Source organism: Heptranchias perlo, chromosome 18, assembly GCF_035084215.1.
Source record: "Heptranchias perlo isolate sHepPer1 chromosome 18, sHepPer1.hap1, whole genome shotgun sequence".
NCBI lineage: Eukaryota > Metazoa > Chordata > Chondrichthyes > Hexanchiformes > Hexanchidae > Heptranchias > Heptranchias perlo.
This window is the reverse complement of record NC_090342.1, coordinates 25306670-25319319: the sequence shown is the minus strand read 5'-3', so window position 1 is coordinate 25319319 and position 12650 is coordinate 25306670.

Here is a 12650-nt window from a genome sequence, read left to right as displayed (position 1 = left end):
TTCATCTGGTCTATGCTAAAGACATTTTGCCTTATTAAAAAAATTGTATGTGAACTTCATCATCATGATTTGTGCAGCAGTCATACAAACTTTCCCCTGTGCCAACATTGGTGTGAAACTGTGTTCTCGGAACAGGTTGGCTAAAAACTACAGAGATCAGCAAACTTCCCCCAAATTAGGGCAATTCCTCTTTAAGATCCTCCCCAAACTCACATTTTAGTGAAGATTCATACAGTACACTTTATTTTTATAAAGTCATATTTATTTTAAGTGAATTTGTGCTGAAGTTCAAGTCTTAGATTAGTCATTTCGAGGTGCTTTTCTGTTGGTACGACTGTATGATACAGTTGTCTACATTTTCAACACATAAATATCTTATTTCCAACCGAGAAACAACTCAGTTTTGTAGTTATCCTGTTTTGTTGATTCAGAAGAGGTCTTAAGAAGTCATACAGTTGATTCTAATAAGCACTACAAATTGATTACTGTGCTTAATGCTCACAGATTTGATTTAAAAGAACAAAAATCAGTCTGAAGCACATTTAAAGCTTAATACCCTTCTTTATGATTTTAATTTTATTCTAGTGACGTGCCCATTAAAATATTATCATATGCAAAGTTATAAAGTTCTAGTGTAATACCCTCTGTATTACTATAGTAAATGTTGGAGATGTATCAAAGTATTACTTGGGGGAAATGAATTTTAAATGACTGCAATTATTTTCTCCTGAAATTAATTTTTAAAATCCATACCAATGCGCAAATAAATTTGCACAAATGTGCAAATATAACTGAACATGTTGTGAAGAAACTTTTGCAAAACATTACATAATAAAGTTAGTCTTGTTTATGAAATTGTTGCAGTGACTCCAATGCTAAACCAAACAAAAGAAAAGACCTCCGAATCCTGGCTTTCCCATAGTGTATCTTTTCCCTTCCATGTTCTTCTTGAAGATGCTTTCTTTATTCTCAGGCATTTGCAATAATCAATTCCAGTTGCTTTAAACAGAACAGGTTAAAAAGACATTGTTAGCCTTATATGCGATTTTCTTCTGTCTGGGGTGATTTTTGAATATATTCTGCCTATAGGGGATTTTGAATACAAACTGCCCTTTTGTACTCAGAATTACAATTTAAATATCTAAAAATGCTGGTACAGACCTGCCAAGACTGGGAATTCAAATGATGACTATGGACAGTCCATATTTATGAAACTATTTTTTTAAAGAATAGGCACAAGGTGCAACATAATTGAAACCCTATTAAGGCCACGGTGTATTTTTTTGTTGTCAAAATGTGATCTGGTGCTTTGTCATTTCAATGTTGCCATCTAGTGGCAAAGCTGGAAGGACAACTTGCAAAGATGGCTTAGTGTATTAAAACAATTCCAATTTTTAAAAAAAAACTTCTGTTTTGAATGTAGTTCCAAACACAGGGGCCTAACTATTGATTTCCCCTTGATTTGTCTAAAACTAATGAACATCTTAGGACTGATCAATACACGGTGTCATTGAAATAAAAGTTCTGTGAAAATGAAACAAACAGCATGAACAGTAAGCCTGAAATTATATTGTTTCATTGCGATAACATTGTTCTCGTTGTTTCCGTTAAGCATTTTACAATATGTTGTGATACTGAGTTCAATTGTTGGTCTGTGCAGGTCTCAGCTGAGGTGTTGGTAGGGTGAGATAGTTAGCCTTAGTCTTCCTTCAGATAAAGGGGAAAAAAAATCAGACAGGGTTCCCATCCTGATTGCTGAGTCATGAACCTTGCTGGAATGTGTGTGTGTATGTGTGTGCGCGTGTGTGTACTGTTGGGTGAACACAGGATTAGGTTCAACTGTGATGCCCACATGGCTGAATATCCAGCTGACACTTACTGCCTAAGCACTTTTACGAAGAATGGCCATGTTGAGATACTGGAGGGCTGCAGGCACCCACGGAATCCTACCTCAGCATAAATCACTACCTTCAGGAAAGGAGAGGAGTAAATTAGGAGAAAAGAGATGTTTGCATTTGAAAGTTAAGATTAATGGGATATTACAGGAACTTCATGATCATTATCTGCTATTTTGGATCCATTAAGTACATTAGAATGATAGAAAAATCATGTTTCCTGGTAAATGGAATGCATCCTCTTTGCTGTCAATAAGCACATTAACTTCACCTATTTCCCAGCTCTATGCAACAATTCCATCAAATTTCATTATTTACACCAGAATAAACAACTGTAAAATTACACAGAAGTCATAAAATATAGAAATGCAGTCAAAATGAATGCAGCCACATATCGATTTAAATCTTATTCAACATCTAGCGGTTTTTCTTTTTTCTGCTTCATAAAGCAAATTGAAGTTAAAAAAAATCTTTACAAAATCAACAGTAGCTTTTTAGGGGAAATATCTGAGTGTCTTTCAACTTAGATTCATTTCACTGTCTCTGTAAATTTATTTTACTGTCTCCTTCAGCATGCTAATGGAGAAAAAAGTGACAAGAATGACTTAGACATACATGTCAGGAGGTAGGGTCAGCTCTTGGCTGTGGGATGTTAATTCTTATCCATTAATGAAATTTATCCTCTTTCCTGTCTCCTTCTTTTTAAAAATAAAGAGGCCTTTTTGAGAGAACATCATGGACTTTTCACACAAGCTTGGGGGGACCACGGGGGCAAGATAAGGTAAGAGGCTGACAATCTTCAGGTGATTAAGGAGACTCAAAGGCTAGGTAGACCTACAAAATGAATAACTATGGACCCAGAACCATGCCATAAGGCTCAATGGCTTGTGATTTGCAAGTTGATAAGACAAGAAGATTAATAATCCTGCATGATAATGGCTGCTCCTTCTCAGCTGGGGAGATGGTAATGATCTGATATTGCTGTAGGAGCAGTTCAGTGTGCTGAAGAGAGGAGGGTGTGAATTCACTCATCCCAATTGGCCCTGAGGATATAGAGGTTTTGAAAAATGTGAATGCAGTAATAATTCTAATTAGATATAAAGTTTTTAATAATTTTGCTGAAATGAGGACTTCAAAGATTGTATTTTGCAGCATTGAAGCCCATAACTCCTGAGTGACAGTTTTGGTTAATTTGCAAGTTTTCAGATCAAACTTTGCCCCTGGCTTCATGCTAAGGGTAAAATAAAATGTCATTTTCTTTCTTCAGTGCTGTTAAGCATCTTATTTGGGCAGGTGTGCTGACTACTCATAATGTAGCAACCTAAGCTGCACCAAAGGTGCCCATTTATACATATGCTAAAAAGGGAAATTAATAGCACAAATAAAATCAGTGTTAATAAAAGCAATCAATCAGTGAGAAAAATGTACTGCAATATACTGTATAAAAGTTTAAAGAAGAATCACAGCCATCTTCTTGTATATTAAAAACAGATTAAGTAGCAAACATATGATTAGGTTGTCACTGTATATTACATTGCTACAATGCATATATTATATATAAAAGGAGAATAAATTAAATCCTTCTATGTAGAAGGGATTAGATCATCTGACACCTTGGTATTTAAACAGTTCCTGGTAATAGCAGTGTGTATGCAGTAATCTCTACAATTGTTAAAATATATTTAAGCATTCAGACCAAAATGATAAAAATTAGAATTAAAAAAAAAATCAAATACTGTCAAAACTAGTTTTATTTGAATATGTTTATAAGCATTTTGTAATAGCGAACAATGTATGCATAGGATATTAATATGAGGAAACACTCAGCAGAGCAGCATAATTATTGAAAGGAATGAAGGAAATATATAATTACTAGGGACATAGCAGAGCAGCACATGCACAAAATGGCACGCAGAACAAATAGGAAAATATAATAGCCCCAGTCTTTTTCCACAATAAGGTGACTGTTTAATAAATGAAATACAGTACTATATTAGGAACTTATATTTCACAAATTAGAAATGTAACACAGGATGTTATAAATGGAATCCATTTTTATTGTCCCAAATTGTTAAAATTAGCTAGTGTAACACCATCACTGTTTTTTTTTTCTAATTGTACCTCATACCATTCAATTCTGCAATTTTTACTTAATTATGGCAGTCAGTTTTTCAAATGACATGGATCCACATTTGCATAGGTCACTATTAAATAAATGAATTGCTGAAATTGCTGCGGCATTTAACTGTCAGCTCTGGTGGATGATGAGAGTGCTCCAAATGTTCTCCTAACACCGTTTAATGTGTTAATAATAGCTATTAATTTGCAATTAAAAGGCCATGATACTGAGTGTGTGAAACAGTTAAAGTAAAAACAGACAGGTTACAACATTTAGAACTTACTTTCCTGTGCAGTGTAGATTTTTTTTTAAAACCTTGAAATTTTGTTGCAGTATTAAAAAAATGAAAAATGAAGTTCAGGTAAAAAAATTTAACCATTGGTTAGGAATTTGTTTATGGACTATATGCCCTTCATAAGTGGTTATTCTCAACTCTGTAATTAGTCATTGTAATATCTGTATCTTTATATAATATGCAGTTGATAGTGACTCTATGATCTACGGTAAAGAGGGAAAAAGCACCATAATTGGCAGTGCTGCAACTCCTACGCCATATGGGCTACTCTAATTCAAATGACGTTGGAAAGTCTCTATATCAAATAAACATACTGGCACAACGGTAAGAAAACAATTTTAAATGAACATTCACAATCTGGTAGGTATATGTAAACAAGAACAGATAGCTATAAGTGAACTTAAAACATTAATCCAATCAGGTGGGAGGTTAGATGATAAACATACACTCCTTTAACATTGCTGTTGTGCCCTTTGACATCATGTGAAAATCTTCATGCTGTGCTCTCCGGCTACAATTCCTCACCCTCCCCATCCAATTCATAGTGAACAGGACAACATATTCCAATCATTTTACAATCCAAAACAATTTTAGAAATACTATTGTTGCTTTTAAAAAAAATAAAAATATCTATTTAGAAACCTTTAGATAGTCTGCTTTTATTCCTTGGTCAACATTATGAAAGTGCTAACAATAGTGCATTGTTTGAACCTGTGCAGCATCTTTAAAGTGAAGTTATGACATGGGTGGAGAAGATAAATTAAGCTTCCTACTATGCATATGCCTTTATTTATAATAGTTGCCAATTTATCATTTTATATAATATTTAACACAGCTTCTAAATAGCTCCAATGTGACCAATGGTGCTGGTGGAAAATCATTACAATTCTCCTAATTTTCTAAAAATCTACAAACACCACTGACGAATAATACGATATATGTAATTAGATTGTACACACAATAATAGATACCTGGGAGTGATTACAAGGCAGTAATCCAATCGAAGGGTTCAGATAGCAGTCACCAAAAGTGAAGCTTGGGAGGTTAATATCCATCATATGAATTCCTTGATTAGATCAAAGCATTGAAATCATTTCATAATTACGGTTTATAATATATACTACTTCAATTTTATATCGATGTTTTATTCGTTTTTTGCACAGTTTTTATGGCGGCGCTGGATCAGTTCAGATGCCAACTATCAACGCCCTCCATGTCCTTGATGTATGATGATAACACTAAAGGACAATGATTTTGATATCATTACTGAGGGTTATTAGTTGATTGGTGAGAGGCTATATTCAGTATATATTATAAACTAATAGCTTTTGCTCGCAGATTAGTACAAGGTGTTTTTTCTGGGAGAACTATCACAACAGAGGACCAAAATTAGAGGAAAAAATGACTGAAACATCTGGTATCAGTTGATTTTTCCTAGGAGTTAATTCAAGAAAAGAAAAACATGATTTCTAAAGCATGAACTTGAATGTTTTGTAGACATGGTTGCAAAGAAATTTCCTTTTTTGTCAAATGACCCTTTCAAATTGCTTTAATTATAGATTCTAATCTTGTTTGATTGCGAATTTAAAATGACAGGAGTTATTGAGCATTCAGATGTATCATATTTTGACATGAGCTGAATGCTGCAGATTAGTGATTGACATTAAGCATGTTAGAATTTACATTACAGCGCACATAAACTCACTGGTAATATAACACTCAAATTCAAGCGGTAATGAGTAATGAGGTAAAAATTGACTGTCTATCGTCATGTCTCCCACAGGGAAGAATAATGAAGCCTATATCTGTTGCCAATCAAAAGTGGCTTTTGTATTCTCCCAAAACATGTTGCTGGGGATAGTGTTGGCAAACGAGGTGCAAACACTGGGTGAAGGAATAAAGAGAGTTTGACGAGTCCATCTGGTAGAAAATAGGACAGAGCTAGGCTGGGCTCTGCTTCAATATGATACCAGTTCCCCAATGAAATCATTTGACTGAAACCATAGCAAATGGCTGAATTTATATCTGTCACTTAATGGTTTGTTGAGAAATTAGCACTTTACTCTCTTGGTAACACTGATTAATTTGCTGTACTTTGTGGGAATGAAGTTACGGAAAGAAATCACAGGCGGAAATGGTGAACTGGAAGTTTGCGAAATGCAATTAAAAAAATACATAATTACCACAAAAGTCACTTAGCAAAGAATGCATGATGGTTCTGCTTTGGGAGTCTGTGCTTGATTTCCTATGAAAATTAATCGGCTATCAAACAATCTTCAGCCACTGAGAATGATTATAAAAGGGAAGAAAATGCCCTTTGTGTAGGTGAAACGTGTCGTGGACTGTCATCGTAATATACCTCAGTGAAATGAAGGTTAATTCTGATGTACAACCTGCATGACAGTCATTATCAGTGAATCATGAAAATAAATTAAGCTACTGAAATAGATACGTTCTCCTCTCATACACTGCGGGTATCCTGTGAGGAATGGACAGATGAACTTTACAGATTATTATTGGAAAATAGTGTGGAATTCAATTAATGCACCTAAAGACACCTTTATAGAGGGCAGCCATAATTTAAATGACAGCAGGAAGTAATTTTGCTGGGTATAAGTCAAATTTTCAGAATTTCATGTTCTACATTATTAATTCTAACAAAAATCTTCTAAAGATGTCTCTCAGTCTTTTTTCTCAAAGAGGCAGAATCTTTATTCAGGGAGGATTTCACTAAATTTAAAGTAATTTCATAGTTGTATTTAACTATCCTGGCATTTTCCATATGAAATAAAGCCTTATTCTTTGGGAGAATTCTCATAAAATTGGTTATATTCCCCTGAACATCAACCTAATTTTTTTTGCATTTGATGCCTTTAGGTATTCTAAAAGTGATAGAGTAGGATCCATGAATTCACATTGCAAAGCAAATAAATGATAGTTCTGTTTTCAGAAGTTCTGAGGAGGAAAAATTGCAGCACCACACAATAGGGTAAATGGCAACCTTCAGCATGAAAGGTTAACCTTAATCCAAGCAGGCATCTGACAAGCTGTGGTACACATTGAATCCATACTGTGTGACCCTCCCGCAGACCTCTTTTATCCATTAATCTACAGTTCTTTTAGCAGCGAGCTGAATTAGTGCAGCAACAGGGCATATCCCACTGATTAGTGTACATCATTCTATCGGCTGAAATATTGAGAGCTGAAATAAAAGGGCTACTCTTGACTATTTGGTTTATTTCCCCTACATACATAACTTGCGGTCATAGTGGTTTTTTTGCTTCCTTGCCCTGCAAAAAGTTCAGACTTGGGGTTCAAGGCATGTTTTTGCTTCTCCTCCTCCGAAGCTATGGGGACATATTTTTGCCTATTTGCAAAAGTTGTAACAGACAAAATCAAATGCCATTTTTCAGCATAATACTGATACCTTAGCGAGTTCCCTGCTTAATTTTTTTATTTTTTTGTTATTTTTGGCCTGTTTAGCATTGCTAATTGTCCTATTATTCAATATTTTTATTGCACTGTGTGTGCACGGGTGCAACAACCACGGCTTCCTTGCAAGTATGTTTAAACCCAAGGAGCTTCATTGGATAAGCACTATTTATATGAGCCATAATCTTCCATTGCTGTATGTAAAAAAAAAATTATGGTGCAAAAATGCCATAATCCCAATGTACAGGACTAGAATTTGGGGTGTAAATCGGATATGCCAGAGTTATACCCATTCCAAAATATACACTAAATTCTGGTAGAATCGACCGCTGGCAGTAAGTGTTCCTGCCCCCATAGTAGTGCATGTTTGCAAATGATGGCATGACATTGGCAAAAGCTGCTGTCCCAGGAATTCCGCCAATCACACCAGAATTGCACCTCGCTGTAGGTAAAACTGTAGAAAAGAAGGGTAGGTTACCTGCATGCTTTATCAAACCAGGAAATGGTTGAGTTCACAGAATTTATCTAAAACATCAGCTTTGACTGAAGCGACTAGAAAAATATTTTCTCAGCTGTACAACTAAGAAATGATTCTGCGAGCTGCCTTTCAGCAAGTTTCAGACAAGGAAATCTTTTGCTTCCCACCTTTCTTTCATGGAGCCCTTACTTTGGGGCTCATGATTATGCCCTTATAATGGAAGCAGAACAGGCACAGAAGGAAGAACAAATGACAGAAGCATGCAACATAAAGCTAAGGAGAAGACAACTAACCACGCGATACCCTTGCACCAGAGTTTACAGATCACATTGTTCCCTCACTGATGTCGGAGAAGAGGTCTGCTTAATGGTTCAGCTAAGGAGGCATAGGAGAAACTGTATGTATGATGGTCAAAGCATGCACTTTGCATAGGGGCCGTTGTGAAGGGGGGACTGATGTAGATCTTCTTGGTGCCACTACTTGTTGTCCACTCCAGCTCTACTGTTCCACAGGCGAAAGAGCTGAAGAGGCCAGCAAAGGTAAGTTTGACATTATTTTTGTGGAGCCAGAAAAGCAGAAGTGCTACTTCGGGCCCCACAAAAATAATCTAGGCTGCCGCCGCCCTGGTAACGGCCTCTCGGCGAAAGTGATCCCCCCCGCACTTGCCTTGCTGCCAGTCAGGGTGGCCTGATATTGGCCGACCTTAATCCAGCGAGCTGCAACAGGACACCCGTTTGATATCACAAAGCTTGCCAGCTTGATACAAATGAGGCTGGGGCCTAAAAATTGCGGTCACTTCCTCGCCGTGGGTATGGACGACAGGTTCTGCTGGTCGGGCATCCAAATGTCAAAATTGCCCCCACTGGATGAAGGGAGCATCCTAGCAGGCTCTGATAGCCAGCAATCCAAGGTTGGTGGAGAGGTTTCAGAGGATGAAGGCAAGAGAGTCGAGTGGATTTAAAAGTGCAACCATAGACAGGTTTCATCAACGAAATAAAAATAAGATTCATGGAAAAAGATCTTTTTTTTACAGGCAGCTCACTGGCTACCTCTTCCTCCCTGCTGCCTGCCATAGCAAGTCTCTGCCCCTCACTGACTGGACCTTCCAGCAGAGGTTGGGGCGTCCATCTCTTGCTTGTTGAGCCCGAAACACGGACAGGGTTAGGTGGGATATCTCCACAGCAGTGTTGCGCCCCATTTTGGGGGTGGGGTGGAAAGCTCTAACTCATATCTCTGCAGACGCTATGAGGTTTGGCCAAGGTATTGTACCTGTAGCATCCTAATGTGTTACTATAGAAAAACTCAGTTGGCATTCATAATAAAATGAAAAAAAGTGTAACTTTAAAAGAAATTGGGCCAGAACTTGCCTAGAGTGACGAGGCAATGCTCGCCTCAGCTCCTGTGAATTAAATTAACAAATGCACTTACTGCGGGCTCTGTGGCATCAACTTGCTTGATTTTGAACTTTTCAAAAATCGTGCGCTATCAACTCAGCCTCTGAGCAGCGTAAGTTGATGCGCATGGAACAGTCTGTGAGAATAGAAGACACGCCCACAAAATCTGTCGGGAAGAGAAGTCACGCCTACAAGCAGGCAAGTGGACTTCATTCATTTAAAGTTACTATTCTGGAAGTCATTGTAAATAAAAATTTAAATTTTTTTTTCTATAAAAAGCCAAAGAAATAATTGAATTAAATTAAAGCGATAGAAGGGAAAAGTTACAAAAATTTCTTAGCAAATTTGCGATTTTTCAGCGATTTCAATGATTGCAGCGTGTGATGACCCTTTAATTCAAAGCTGTCAAATCGCCGGCAAACTGATAGGAGCAAGTTCACGACTTCCGGATTTTAGTGCGCATGTGCAAACGCGGGAACTTGCTCCTTTGATTCGTCATTAAAAATGGAGAGCACTGTTGAACTCCTCCATTATTTCGGGAGCAAGTTCTGCCCCATTGTTCTAATTCCGCGTAATTTTAAGTTTCAAATCTGTTGTATTTGCTATTCCTGTTTTACCACAAAACATGATTGAAAATAAAGGTGGATGGAATAACTATAGCCTAGAAATGTACCACATGTTTGACCAATGACATAACACATTGGTATTTTACCATAGGAAAGCAGGATGCAAAGTTATGAATGCAATTTGTGCTTATAGTGAGTTCATGACCTAAGTCAGACCACTTAAGAGAGGAAAAGTGCTGCTCTGAAGCGAAAAAGGTAAAATTAGAAGGTGAGTTATATTCTCAAGAATCTCACACCAATTAGGGCCATACAGCATAAGCACTAGTGTCCAGTGCACTCACTCTATCTGGGAAGGGTATATGGTTAGCAGGAGGGGGACGGAAAGACAGGAGGAATATACAGAGAGGGGATAAAAGAAAATCCAAAGTGCAAAGAAAGTAAAAATGTGCATTTTGCTGAATTAGATTGGATCTGTGTAGACTCCAGAGTTCTATGTTTTTATCTCATTTATTTCAAACATTTGTCTCTTGTATTAATTTTGCTGTGAAAAAGTAAGCCATAAAGTTGTCGAAAAAAGTTCAACTCTTAAATAAAACAGTGAATAATAAGTTTGTCTGCCTGACTTTCAATGTCTTCCATTTACTGTGATTTACATTTATCTTTTGAATTTAACCCCACAAGCTGACCTGTGATATGCAAATAGCTAATGTCAAAGACTTCATTTCTCAGGTGCCTCTTTTATCCCACTTCATGGACAGTATGATTCTTTTCATTATCGCTGAAAACCCACTTAGTCAAACGACTGTGGTGCTCTTGCGAAAGTACCACACTGACAAAATTACACCTTCTATCTCCACTTGAGTAATGAATATATTTTTGCATTAATGTTTAACCTGATGTTGCCTAGTTAATGTTAAGTTAAAAAAAGGAAGGTAGCTGAACTTTAATGAAAAATCCGCAGAATTCTAAAGATATGAACGTTTGTCAATTTATTCTACAACAGCTTTGTTAGATAGCAAATCTGCTGCCGTTTCTTTAACACTTGTCTCATATTAACTGGCTAACCGTGCACAAAGGTGGTGAATATGAAGCAAACCCAAAGCACTAGAGCCATCTTCTGACTGCATTGAAACAAATGTATCCAGAGACATTGTGAAACTTTGGGTTTAAAAAAATGTTTTACATTTGTTTATTATTTTACATATCTCCAGTAGTTCGTCCTTGCTGGAAAATTTAACAGGTCATCATGGAATTTATTTGCTTTTGTTTAGTTTTGTTTCACCTTCCCTTCCCTTCCCCCCACCTTCCTTTACGTACATTCTGTCCCCAGCTCAAGCAAACTTTGGTTTATGATCAGCAATAAAACCACCAGAGCTGGAACTGTTAAAGGCAATCGTAGTTGTTGCTTTGAAACTGCAGCTTTCAGGATCATGTGCCCTAAAGTGAAACAACAAAACAGTAAAACAAATGATGGATTTGTCTTACCAGCTGTACATCACCATTGTGGTTTTATCGGTAAACAAAAACAAAAAAAAGGGGGGGGATGAAGCAAATGCTATCCCTCAGATATGTAAACTGAAAAGTCTTACTTTGGATGAATGGCAAGCAATTTCTATGGAGCTGAACGTCTGACTCTTTGGGTGTGGTGAACTTAGCATTGCTTTTTCTATTTGATTTTTCTTCACGGCATTATGTGACCTTTTGCTGAAAGAAGCCCTTGTTTGCAAGGTTGAAATCTGTTACAAATATTTACCATCAGGGAACGCGACAGCATGGCATTTTGCCAGCCAGACTGACTATAAAATTCACTGCACATTTTGGAACAATTCGCTATCACAGTGTTAGAAAACTCCTCAGTTTATAAATGTGATCAGTCTGTCATATACTACTGGAATTTTACACCAGATAGTTATGAATTCAATATTCCCAACTAGCTTGAGTGTTTAATTTTTTCTTAATTATAACTTTTTCTTTTAGGACCACAAGACTTTTGCAGACAACTTTACTAGTCATTGACATGCAACAAACCGAATGGTGGTAGATACAGGAAATCCTAATCTTGACTAACTGACAAGATTTAAATTGAGAAGACATCTTCTGCTGATTAGCTCCCACACCCACAATTATCCAACTGGGGTGTCAAGCAAGGTTTAACATCTCCTCTGATTCTGGTCTCAGGAGAGATCAGAGAGGAAATGCAATCGCTTTTAATAACTGCTGCCTTCTGAACATACAGACTCCCCAGCTGCACAATTTCTAGCCATTCAAGCTCCCTTCAAAATTAACCTTTCCAGTGAAAATATAATTTCACACAAAATGAACCACCAAGTGATTTTCAGCATAATTTATTCAAATTGCTGAACTCCGAACAGCAGAGCAATCTGCAGTCCGAATGGACCCATGAATCAAGAAAAGTTTATGTACCCAACTGTCTCCCGGCAAATATGGGACTAATTTTAACATTCTCAGAA